The sequence below is a fragment of the Stylophora pistillata genome, chromosome 1 (assembly GCF_964205215.1).
Source record: "Stylophora pistillata chromosome 1, jaStyPist1.2, whole genome shotgun sequence".
Taxonomy (NCBI): Eukaryota; Metazoa; Cnidaria; class Anthozoa; order Scleractinia; family Pocilloporidae; genus Stylophora; species Stylophora pistillata.
The window spans coordinates 59,167,344-59,180,022 of NC_142519.1; the positions used below are offsets into that span (position 1 = coordinate 59,167,344).

Sequence of the window (12,679 nt, forward strand, 5' to 3'; positions counted from 1 at the left end):
AATAACGTGTGAGCATATGCATAACGATTCATTGTTTTGGAAAGCTAGTTTTTATGGACATATTCAGCCACGAAAAGAAAATTTAGTCCTCAAGTTCTCTTTTATTTTATGCGCAGCATAGGATGAATATCATGAGCTGACGTTGAAATGGGACATTGATTACACCTTCTTTCTCTGTAAATATCTCAGAATTTAAACCAAAACAAACCTCAAACAGTCAAAGTGTTACTGACCCTTTCGTAACTTTTATTGTTACTACAGTAATGAAAGTAATAAACATTTGAATACAACATTTCTATCATTATTTAATTCCTAACTACGATATCTTTTAATCGCGCTCCATGAACTGTAATTTGCTTCTAGACCGAAAAGCCGTCGCATCGATATACTAAAACCTTAGTGACTAAAGTTTTAATATTTCATACAAGCGCACCGGTTAATTTTTTGTTTTTAATTAAGGAGGGACAATATATTCGATAATTCAATGAGCCAGAAAAAGTGCATTTTCTGAACTCTGCATTAAATATAATATGGTATTGTTCTAATAATTATGCACATATTCAAAGAAAAAAAACGGGAAAACATCTTACGAAAACTTGTAAAAAACACCCTTAAAACTCCTGATGTTTTATTCTGTCTTTTCAAGCCTATTGACACCATTCGTTTCTGTTCTCCGAGATGTATTCCATCACCTGCTCTAATAATTTGCTTCCAAAAGAAACTCCTTGTTGCAGGTGTCTTAAAAGGTCCTTATTAACCGCGCCTCTGTTTTTGTTTACATGAAGGAAAGCCGACATTTATATATTGGGATTATCGTCACAAATAAGTAAGATGACGTCAGATGCAATCATGCACTGATTATGCTGAAGGGTCATGACGAGAACGTAAGACATACATATGAACCACTAACACATAATTGATAAAAACATGAATTAAGTTGTTTAGATCTAATTATAAATATCTAAGTCCTGTCATTAAAAAAAAAAGGGTTTGCTGGGAGACTTTTTAAGACAGCCAAGTATCGAGTGAAAAATCACTATACTTAACCGACGCACACTGGATGGTTCGGTACAACTCACATGAGGGTCTCAATGGGGTGACGGCTCTTACGGCTAGCGGCTGAAAGTTTTCGTTATTTTAAGGCTGCCGGTTAATTTATTTCCGTTATGGTTCAGACTAATGTTAATAATTAATGTCAATGATTTCAAAAGTTAATAGTTAGTTTACATTGTTCTAAAAAGGATAGTTCAGCATTTAGTCAAGTAGGCACTACGTCGTCAATTATGTAATAGTTCTAACGTATGTCGCCCACGGAATTTGAACCTGGGTATATCCCACTGCTAACTTACTTTATTACAGTGGAAAATCTGAGTTTGCTGTCTCCTTCCTTTGTGCTCTTGTTCCGCTTTCTTACATTTTATTTAAAGAAACAAAATAAACAAAATGGACAGTTCGATTATGTACTAGTGCTTTCTCGCAACAACTTCATTTGATGATAAAGGCCAAGGACGTTTCAGTCGTAATTCTTTTAAACCTTAGTTATCATGGAGAGGAACTTTGATTTATTTTACCACAACTTGGTTCTGCCATTTTATTTCATGTTAATGCCAACTGGGATCTTCACTGATTCCGCTTCCGTGCACCATGATGCAGCGAACTGTGTGGTACAACTGGCCTCTCACAGATAGACAGAACTACTCTGTTAACTAAAGATTCTAAGATGCGATTTAACATTCCCCTCCTTTTGACAAGAGAATACCTCCTCTTGTTGTCATTGGAACTTTTAATTTCTATTTAAGGTCAATGAAAGCCCAAGGTACACTTACTTCGAGTAGGGGACACAGACTATTCTAGCTCTTTCTCTCTTTGCTCTACGTTGTGGCCGTTTATAATTTAATCATTCTCCACAAAAAGTAACTTAGAAAGTTAAAACGTGTGGTGTTTACTGTTGATCACTGGAACTTATTTTCATTGAAAGTCCTAATTTTCCTAAAAAGTTTGTCCATTACAAATCGTTAAGCAGAGTTTTCAGTCCTTCTGCAAATACACACTCAAGGCAAGTTCCTCGAATGTAGGCATTTCTACTATAAATTGCAACACAGAAAACTCTGCAATTGTCAGTTGCCAGATCATGACCGATACTTATAGAAGAGAAAATGTTTCAAAGTTTGTTTGGAAGCCTTCAAATCGGCTTTATCATTACGTTAATAAAAATATTTCTGTGAAAATTTCTCTTTTCTCCACTTTCTACTCGCTAAAAAGTTGATCGGTTCATGAAGGAGCTTACCGTTACTACAGCCCTAAGTCACTCGGTTCCTCTTGGGAAGCATTTCGTTAAAATTCTCTAACTTAATTAAGTGGTCTATAATAAACTGAAAATGACTCACTAAAAGAGGATATACGGGAATACGGAGAGCTAAGACCTCCAAACTGCGTGAATGTTTCAGGGTTTCTACGTTTTTAGCAAATTTGCTTTATTTGTTTGCGTGAGGTATTCTCCACGGCTTGTGCCTAAGTGGCGGAGGGGGTGCGGGGAGAGACAGATAGAGAGAACACAAAAGAAGGTCGTACATGCATGTGTTCTCTCTCAGATCCCAATCAGTTACGGCTCTGTAGTTCCCGCCTCTTCCCTCTGTTTATCAATAGAACACTGATAATTTCTTGTGAGACAAAGTCTCAACACTTGCAGATGGTTACGTAATAACAAGATCAAGAAGTTGCAAGGTGACTCCTTTTCTTCCGTTGGTCAAACTGAAAAAGCTGCGAGTGAAAAGTATATCCGTTTTTCCATGGATAAGAACACCCGTTCTTAGCGGACTATTATGGAAGTCATGTTAAGAAAATATAAAACAACAATACACAGGAAGCTAAATGTTTAACTTCAATGCCGGATATATCCTCTTTTTAGGGACTTGGGTACAAACCAAACAGAGGAGCTACTATCTCAAGTCTTCCACAACAACAACGAGTTGGTCGAACTGTAAGTAACTAAGGTCTATACCTATGCTTGTGCTTATTTTATTGAAGCGCGATGTGACAAGAATTGCTACTTAACTCATGCATGGTAGGTTAGTGAACCATGAAGGTAATGGAATAGGGTTGGAGGGTTTTCAGATCGGCAATATTGACAGAGAGGAGTAGAGCATCCTTCCATCTTCATAAATGACAATATACTGGAATTTTCAAATTCCATTTTCCAATTTTTATCGGTGAATTTGTTTCATTTGCAAACGCGAAGTGTTCTGGGTTGCCAACGTAGAGTGGAGAGGCAGAGAGAGGGCGAAATGTGATCGTCTTTGAAGGTTTTCTCTCTCAGGTGACAACTTTCAGGTTCCGTAGTGCCCACCTCGTTACCTAGTTTTACCAGTTTAGCAGTCGCATTTTCCTATATGTTAGACCGTAACAAGATCAAGAAGTTGAGTGGTGATTTATTTTCTCAGTTAATGGAGCTGCAATGGCTGTAAGTGAAAATTGGTACTCTTACAGCAGCAATTTTGTGTTTCAGATCGTACCATTTCTTACAGAAAATAAAATTAACTTAACAGTTAACGATCGCAAACCTAGTACGGGACTGAATTAATTTCCTCAAGATTTGAAGCAATGCCGATAATTAACGGACGTTTAAAAAGTTCCACCCAAAAATTCATTGCGTGTCATTTTTATAGGACACTAAAGGAGAACCAGATAGAGGAGCTACCATCAGGAATCTGAATTGATGGAATTGTATGGCGGTTAACAAGTTTGTGTTCGTTTTACATCCTTTTTTTGACTATCATGATCGTTATCGTTATTAATCATAGAATAATCGAAAGATTGTTTAACGAAACCATAGTCGTCGTGAGTGAGGGAACATTACTTTTGTGTTAACTATCGCGAAAACCACAACAGCGAAAAATAGAGTTACCAAGTTCATAAGAAATACTAAGAAAGCCTTCTTCAAGTCTCAAGTTGAGGAAAATCGGAATTGTCCAAAGAAACTATGGTCATTGATTACAGATTCACAAGAGATTCGCAAGGAAAGGATTGTCATGTTCGAGAGCTTGATGAAGACGGGGAAATTGTCACTGAAGACATTCATATTGCCGAACTGTTTAACTCAACATATGTAAATCAGGCCACAAAAATATTGGATTCCGCTGATTCATGTTTACCAACTGAGACCATGTCTTCCATTTTAAAGGAAACTAAGGACATCGAATACGCATTTGAACTTCCATTTATCTCCCCTGTGAAGGTTTTGAAAATGCTGCAGGAAATGCCTTCTAGCAAAGCGACAGGAGCGGATAGTCTTGACATTCGAGTGCTAAAACTTGCTGCGCCAGCTATTGCCAGCTCGGTTACGAGCCTTATCAACTATTGTATTTCCACTCACAGTTTCCGTCAAAGTGGAAAATGGCAAAAGTGACACCAATTTTTAAACATTAAGGCTCTAAGGATGATAAACAAAATTTTCGTCCAATCTCGGTACTTCCCATTTTGTCAAAGATCTACGAGAGGCATATATATGATTCATTGTACGCGCACCTGTGTAGAAACTGTCTTCTGTATGGATTACTGTCAGGGTTCCGAAAGCATCATTCAACTGAAACTGCCCTTATTCGACTCTTGGATCAGATCCCCTTTGATATAGACTGTAATAATGTAACTGGCCTTGTGTGTATTGATTATAGTAAAGCTTTTGACCTGATAAATCATGATATTCTCCTTGCTAAACTGAAGATCTACGGTGTCGATGATGGAAATCTACAATTATTTCGGAGCTACTTGGCTGACCGTCAACAATATGTTAATATAAATGGGTGCACTTCATCCCCACTAGGTATCACCCATGGTGTTCCACAAGGAAGTATTTTGGGCCCCTTGCTGTTCCTGACTTTCATCAATGACCTCCCACAAGTGATCTCAAACTCTACTGTGGATGTTTATGCCGATGATACTACCTTTTCCTCTAGTGCTCATTGTACTCTGGGGACAACGGCAGTTGAAGCAAAACTTCAGGAGGACATTGACAGTCTGTGCACATGGTCTACTCAAAATCGCATGGTCTTAAATGCGGGGAAAACCAAATCTATTCTGGTAACTGGCAAGCGTCTCTAGTCACGTGTAGCTGACCCTAGTTTGAAGTTGCAAGCAAATGGAACAGCTATCGAGCAAGTTATACATCAGAAACTGCTTGGGGTTACAATTGATCAAGAACTAACTTTTAAGGAACATGTAGATAAACTTTGTGAGAAGCTTAGCAAAAAAATTGGCCTACTGAAAAAGTTGTGTACTTATTTACCCATTGAGGAAAGATTCCTCTTCTATAATGCCCTTATTAAGCCGGTCATGATGTATGGTAGTATAGTTTGGACCTATTGCTCTAAGGAAGATCTCATGAGAGTGTTTCGGTTCCAGAAACGTGCAGCGCGTGTAATATTAGGTACAGGTATCAGATCAAGAACTGTGGAAAATTTTAAGAAACTAAATTGGATCCCATTTTATGATGAAGTCAGGATAAGAAAGTGCGTGTTAATCTATAAGGCACTGCATGGGGAGTCCCCTACGTATATTGAAAGTACTTTAACTACAAATCACTCCCTGCATGGTAGAGAGACCAGGCATGGCCAGTATAACCTAATCTGTCCCAAGTATTGAAATACTACTGAGGTAGGAAGGTCTTTCCAAGTTAGTAGTATTAAGTTATGGAATAGTCTTCCAAATGAGCTTAATAAACAACGTAGCATCTCCTCTTTTAGGAATGATTTGATAAATTATTTTATAAATTCTTTTAGAGACATTGATTCTTTTGAAGCTGTATTATAATCTAGTTTTATTGCATTCATAATCTTTGAATAGTTACATTGTTCGACTAGTTAGTTCTATTTTAATCTCTATGGCTTAGAATGTGTTACTTACTAACTTTAGTTTTGAGGGCCACTGGTTTATCAGCGAAAGCTGTTATGTGTATACTCCCTTTAAATAAAGTCGATTATTATTAACAGATATTTGTTAGCGACTGACAAAGAAAAGCGTACTATGGTTATATTTACTCTCTATGACGCTCTATTTCCCTAGTCTTGGTTCGTTATTGAAATTTGAAAACTGAGAGCAATTGTACATGCTTTGACTGCTTTATCTTGTTATCCACCAATAGATGGTTAAACAAAAAGTCAGAACACAAAGTTGCGTGGTGATTTATTTACTCCATTAGCCAAGCTGCAGAAGCTGTAAGTGGAGAACCTTTGAATATCTATCGCTGATCAAGTCTTGGACAGTGTAGAGTGTTTATTAGATGATCAAGATAGTATATTTACCACATAATACTCCGTGATTTGTTATTCTAAACAGGTGTTTATTAATTTCCGGAGTGTTTTTCAATTTCAGGAATGAAAAATTCAACGATTATTTGTCGTAATGTCCTGAAATTAAGATTATTAATCGCAAAGGGCTTCACTTACGATTATTAGTCGCAAAGAGTGTACTATTGCGATTAATAATCGTAGAAAGTACGGCTATTAATCGTGACTGCATTATTAATAGTCGTGTTTGACGAGCTTTTAGACAAATAATCGTGCATCGTACGGTTAATAATCGCATCTGACATGAATCGTACTCCTCTCCAGAGAAAGTTCAACCAGAACTTTTTTTTGGACGGCCGCCATTACGACCAAAAATTGAGAAGTTAGTACTTCTTCGCATATGGCTTTTCAAGCAATAAATGTCACACATTTGAAGTCTTCTTGGGTTGAAGTTCTCAGTGAACGTCATTTCTGTTTAAAAAGTGTATTTACCAACGACGTTTTTCTTTTCTTTCGTCCTTCGACGAAATTCAGCGCGGGCTTTCGATATCGTGAGAGAGTTGACCAAAGTTTCTTCTCGATGACCTAGATTGTAAGTAAATACGTTAATTTCGGACAGGTTTTAAGTAGATTTAAGTTTAACCGAATACAGTTGCAAACGAACAGCCAAATGAGTCAAATCACGACAAATGCCAAATCCTAACAATGGCCTTTTGCGAAGTTGAAACGTATGTTTATGAGCAAGCGACAGATGAAACCGGCGGCAGTGATCGACGTAATACAATTATTTCAGGTGTGGATAACTTGCATCGCACTTCGCTAGTCCTGGCTTTACTGAATTAGAAATTGACAGACTCAATCCGAAAAAAAAGAAACTTTTCACTGATTTCCTTACCCCGATTTCTTTTCTTTTCTTTTTTTTATTTTCTTGTTTAATCAAACGTAATTCGAGATGCTTTGCATTTTTCATAAACGAAGAGGAAAGATTAATTTGGGTCGCGGGCTCATTTCTCCATCCCGCAAGACTCTAATTCTTTCCAGAACTATTGTGTTTCGAAATGGGTCGTTCAACAGCAATGGGGAAAACGCTGTTCCAGAATGGAAAATGACATATATATGATTCATTGTACACAGGTGCGCGTACAATGAATCATATATATGCCTCTCGTAGATCTTTGACAAAATGGGAAGTACCGAGATTGGACGATAATTTTGTTTATCATTCTTAGAGTCTTGGTTTTTAAAAATTGGTGTCACTTTTGCCATTTTCCACTTTGACGGAAACTGTGAGTGGAAATACAATAGTTGCTAAGGCTCGTAACCGAGCTGGCAATAGCTGGCGCAGCAAGTCTTAGCACTCGAATGTCAAGACTATCCGCTCCTGTCGCTTTGCTAGAAGGCATTTCCTGCAGCATTTTCAAAACCTTCACAGGGGAGATAAATGGAAGTTCAAATGCGTATTCGATGTCCTTAGTTTCCTTTAAAATGGAAGACATGGTCTCAGTTGGTAAACATGAATCAGCGGAATCCAATATTTTTGTGGCCTGATTTACATATGTTGAGTTAAACAGTTCGGCAATATGAATGTCTTCAGTGACAATTTCCCCGTCTTCATCAAGCTCTCGAACATGACAATCCTTTCCTTGCGAATCTCTTGTGAGATCTCTAATCAATGACCATAGTTTCTTTGGACAATTCCGATTTTCCTCAACTTGAGACTTGAAGAAGGCTTTCTTAGTATTTCTTATGAACTTGGTAACTCTATTTTTCGCTGTTGTGGTTTTCGCGATAGTTAACACAAAAGTAATGTTCCCTCACTCACGACGACTATGGTTTCGTTAAACAATCTTTCGATTATTCTATGATTAATAACGATAACGATCATGATAGTCAAAAAAAGGATGTAAAACGAGCACAAACTTGTTAACCGCCATACAATTCCATCAATTCAGATTCCTGATGGTAGCTCCTCTATCTGGTTCTCCTTTAGTGTCCTATAAAAATGACACGCAATGAATTTTTGGGTGGAACTTTTTAAACGTCCGTTAATTATCGGCATTGCTTCAAATCTTGAGGAAATTAATTCAGTCCCGTACTAGGTTTGCGATCGTTAACTGTTAAGTTAATTTTATTTTCTGTAAGAAATGGTACGATCTGAAACACAAAATTGCTGCTGTAAGAGTACCAATTTTCACTTACAGCCATTGCAGCTCCATTAACTGAGAAAATAAATCACCACTCAACTTCTTGATCTTGTTACGGTCTAACATATAGGAAAATGCGACTACTAAACTGGTAAAACTAGGTAACGAGGTGGGCACTACGGAACCTGAAAGTTGTCACCTGAGAGAGAAAACCTTCAAAGACGATCACATTTCGCCCTCTCTCTGCCTCTCCACTCTACGTTGGCAACCCAGAACACTTCGCGTTTGCAAATGAAACAAATTCACCGATAAAAATTGGAAAATGGAATTTGAAAATTCCAGTATATTGTCATTTATGAAGATGGAAGGATGCTCTACTCCTCTCTGTCAATATTGCCGATCTGAAAACCCTCCAACCCTATTCCATTACCTTCATGGTTCACTAACCTACCATGCATGAGTTAAGTAGCAATTCTTGTCACATCGCGCTTCAATAAAATAAGCACAAGCATAGGTATAGACCTTAGTTACTTACAGTTCGACCAACTCGTTGTTGTTGTGGAAGACTTGAGATAGTAGCTCCTCTGTTTGGTTTGTACCCAAGTCCCTAAAAAGAGGATATATCCGGCATTGAAGTTAAACATTTAGCTTCCTGTGTATTGTTGTTTTATATTTTCTTAACATGACTTCCATAATAGTCCGCTAAGAACGGGTGTTCTTATCCATGTAAAAACGGATATACTTTTCACTCGCAGCTTTTTCAGTTTGACCAACGGGAGAAAAGGAGTCACCTTGTAACTTCTTGATCTTTTTATTACGTAATCATCTGCAAGTGTTGAGACTTTGTCTCACAAGAAATTATCAGTGTTCTATTGATGAACAGAGGGAAGAGGCGGGAACTACAGAGCCGTAACTGATTGGGATCTGAAAGAGAACACATGCATGTACGACCTTCTTTTGTGTTCTCTCTTTCTGTCTCTCCCCGCACCCCCTCCGCCACTTAGGCACAAGCCGTGGAGAATACCTCACGCAAACAAATAAAGCAAATTTGCTAAAAACGTAGAAACCCTGAAACATTCACGCAGTTTGGAGGTCTTAGCTCTCCGTATTCCCGTATATCCTCTTTTAGTGAGTCATTTTCAGTTTATTATAGACCACTTAATTAAGTTAGAGAATTTTAACGAAATGCTTCCCAAGAGGAACCGAGTGACTTAGGGCTGTAGTAACGGTAAGCTCCTTCATGAACCGATCAACTTTTTAGCGAGTAGGCAGTGGAGAAAAGAGAGATTTTCACAGAAATATTTTTATTAACGTAATGCTAAAGCCGATTTGAAGGCTTCCAAACAAACTTTGAAACATTTTCTCTTCTATAAGTATCGGTCATGATCTGGCAACTGACAATTGCAGAGTTTTCTGTGTTGCAATTTATAGTAGAAATGCCTACATTCGAGGAACTGGCCTTGAGTGTGTATTTGCAGAAGGACTCAGAACTCTGCTTAACGATTTGTAATGGACAAACTTTTTAGGAAAATTAGGACTTTCAATGAAAATAAGTTCCAGTGATCAACAGTAAACACCACACGTTTTAACTTTCTAAGTTACTTTTTGTGGAGAATGATTAAATTATAAACGGCCACAACGTAGAGCAAAGAGAGAAAGAGCTAGAATAGTCTGTGTCCCCTACTCGAAGTAAGTGTACCTTGGGCTTTCATTGACCTTAAATAGAAATTAAAAGTTCCAATGACAACAAGAGGAGGTATTCTCTTGTCAAAAGGAGGGGAATGTTAAATCACATCTTAGAATCTTTAGTTAACAGAGTAGTTCTGTCTATCTGTGAGAGGCCAGTTGTACCACACAGTTCGCTGCATCATGGTGCACGGAAGCGGAATCAGTGAAGATCCCAGTTGGCATGAACATGAAATAAAATGGCAGAACCAAGTTGTGGTAAAATAAATCAAAGCTCCTCTCCATGATAACTAAGGTTTAAAAGAATTACGACTAAACCGTCCTTGGCCTTTATCATCAAATGAAGTTGTTGCGAGAAAACACTAGTACATAATCGAACTGTCCATTTTGTTTATTTTGTTTCTTTAAATAAAATGTAAGAAAGCGGAACAAGAGCACAAAGGAAGGAGACAGCAAACTCAGATTTTCCACTGTAATAAAGTAAGTTAGCAGTGGGATATACCCAGGTTCAAATTCCGTGGGCGACATACGTTAGAACTATTACATAATTGACGACGTAGTGCCTACTTGACTAAATGCTGAACTATCCTTTTTAGAACAATGTAAACTAACTATTAACTTTTGAAATCATTGACATTAATTATTAACATTAGTCTGAGCCATAACGAAAATAAATTAACCGACAGCCTTAAAATGACGAAAACTTTCAGCCGCTAGCCGTAAGAGCCGTCACCCCATTGAGACCCTCATGTGAGTTGTACCGAACCATCCAGTGTGCGTCGGTTAAGTATAGTGATTTTTCACTCGATACTTGGCTGTCTTAAAAAGTCTCCCAGCAAACCCTTTTTTTGTTAATGACAGGACTTAGATATTTATAATTAGATCTAAACAACTTAATTCATGTTTTTATCAATTATGTGTTAGTGGTTCATATGTATGTGTAATGATTAATGTGTAATAGTTAACCATGATTGTGTAACTTCCGTTGGGTTATGAGATGCAAATAGCTCAGCAGATCAGTTTTCTTAATCGAGCGACGAGATAACACGTGGGAATATAGTAGCGTTGATTACTCGAAAGAAACCTAAAGAAAAGAGTTAAGATTGGAGAAAGAGGTATGATTTGTAGTTGTAATTTGTATTAATCTATTTAGTTATAGTATTTCTCTTATATTATTGCTCGTGATTAGTGTTATTTTGTGAATTTCTAGTACCGTGATACGCCCCCTTTTGCGTTGCTATTGCACAATCGATGTTCTGTGCGAATTATAGTAATAGGTTTTTGTTGTAATTATCCTTTCAGTTTTTACGTAATCAAGTAAATCAAGAAATTAAAGAGCTTTGATCGATACGAGTGGCTTACTTGGTTTCAGTATAAAGTCCTATCTAAATATCGCGTTCGGAGCAATGATGGAATGTCTCTAGATCCCTCCGTCCGCTACAGTATGTCTTACGTTCTCGTCATGACCCTTCAGCATAATCAGTGCATGATTGCATCTGACGTCATCTTACTTATTTGTGACGATAATCCCAATATATAAATGTCGGCTTTCCTTCATGTAAACAAAAACAGAGGCGCGGTTAATAAGGACCTTTTAAGACACCTGCAACAAGGAGTTTCTTTTGGAAGCAAATTATTAGAGCAGGTGATGGAATACATCTCGGAGAACAGAAACGAATGGTGTCAATAGGCTTGAAAAGACAGAATAAAACATCAGGAGTTTTAAGGGTGTTTTTTACAAGTTTTCGTAAGATGTTTTCCCGTTTTTTTTCTTTGAATATGTGCATAATTATTAGAACAATACCATATTATATTTAATGCAGAGTTCAGAAAATGCACTTTTTCTGGCTCATTGAATTATCGAATATATTGTCCCTCCTTAATTAAAAACAAAAAATTAACCGGTGCGCTTGTATGAAATATTAAAACTTTAGTCACTAAGGTTTTAGTATATCGATGCGACGGCTTTTCGGTCTAGAAGCAAATTACAGTTTATGGAGCGCGATTAAAAGATATCGTGGTTAGTAATTAAATAATGATAGAAATGTTGTATTCAAATGTTTATTACTTTCATTACTGTAATAACAATAAAAGTTACGAAAGGGATCAGTAACATCTTGACTGTTTGAGGTTTGTTTTGGTTTAAATTCTGAGATATTTACAGAGAAAGAAGGTGTAATCAATGTCCCATTTCAACATCAGCTCATGATATTCATCCTATGCTGCACATAAAATAAAAGAGAACTTGAGGACTAAATTTTCTTTTCGTGGCCGAATATGTCCATAAAAACTAGCTTTCCAAAACAATGATTCGTTATGCATATGCTCACACGTTATTAACATAACCCATAATAATTTACTAGTTTCAATCCCCCCAACTAAAGCGGCGACGCGCCCTAGGTGCTTATCCATGTGAAAAAATAGGTTCAGTGCAATCGTCTATCCCATGTTCCAGGAAATATGTTATCACTATGTTGTAACGATAAATGTATTTGTATTAAAAAAAAAGTTCAAGCCAATATAATACTTCTATCATTGGTTTGAACTTAAGCTATCGTCGGTAAAGAC

At 37.2% G+C, this 12,679-nt stretch overlaps 1 long non-coding RNA gene across 1 annotated transcript; it reads left to right on the forward strand.

Annotated features, from left to right (window-relative positions):
• The first annotated feature begins 11,047 nt into the window (after nucleotides 1–11,047).
• On the forward strand, nucleotides 11,048–11,461 carry LOC148743427 (uncharacterized). The gene is made up of 2 exons (XR_015995049.1): nucleotides 11,048–11,226; nucleotides 11,414–11,461. It is a non-coding gene; the product is annotated as an uncharacterized LOC148743427 (long non-coding RNA).
• The last annotated feature ends 1,218 nt before the right edge of the window (nucleotides 11,462–12,679 follow it).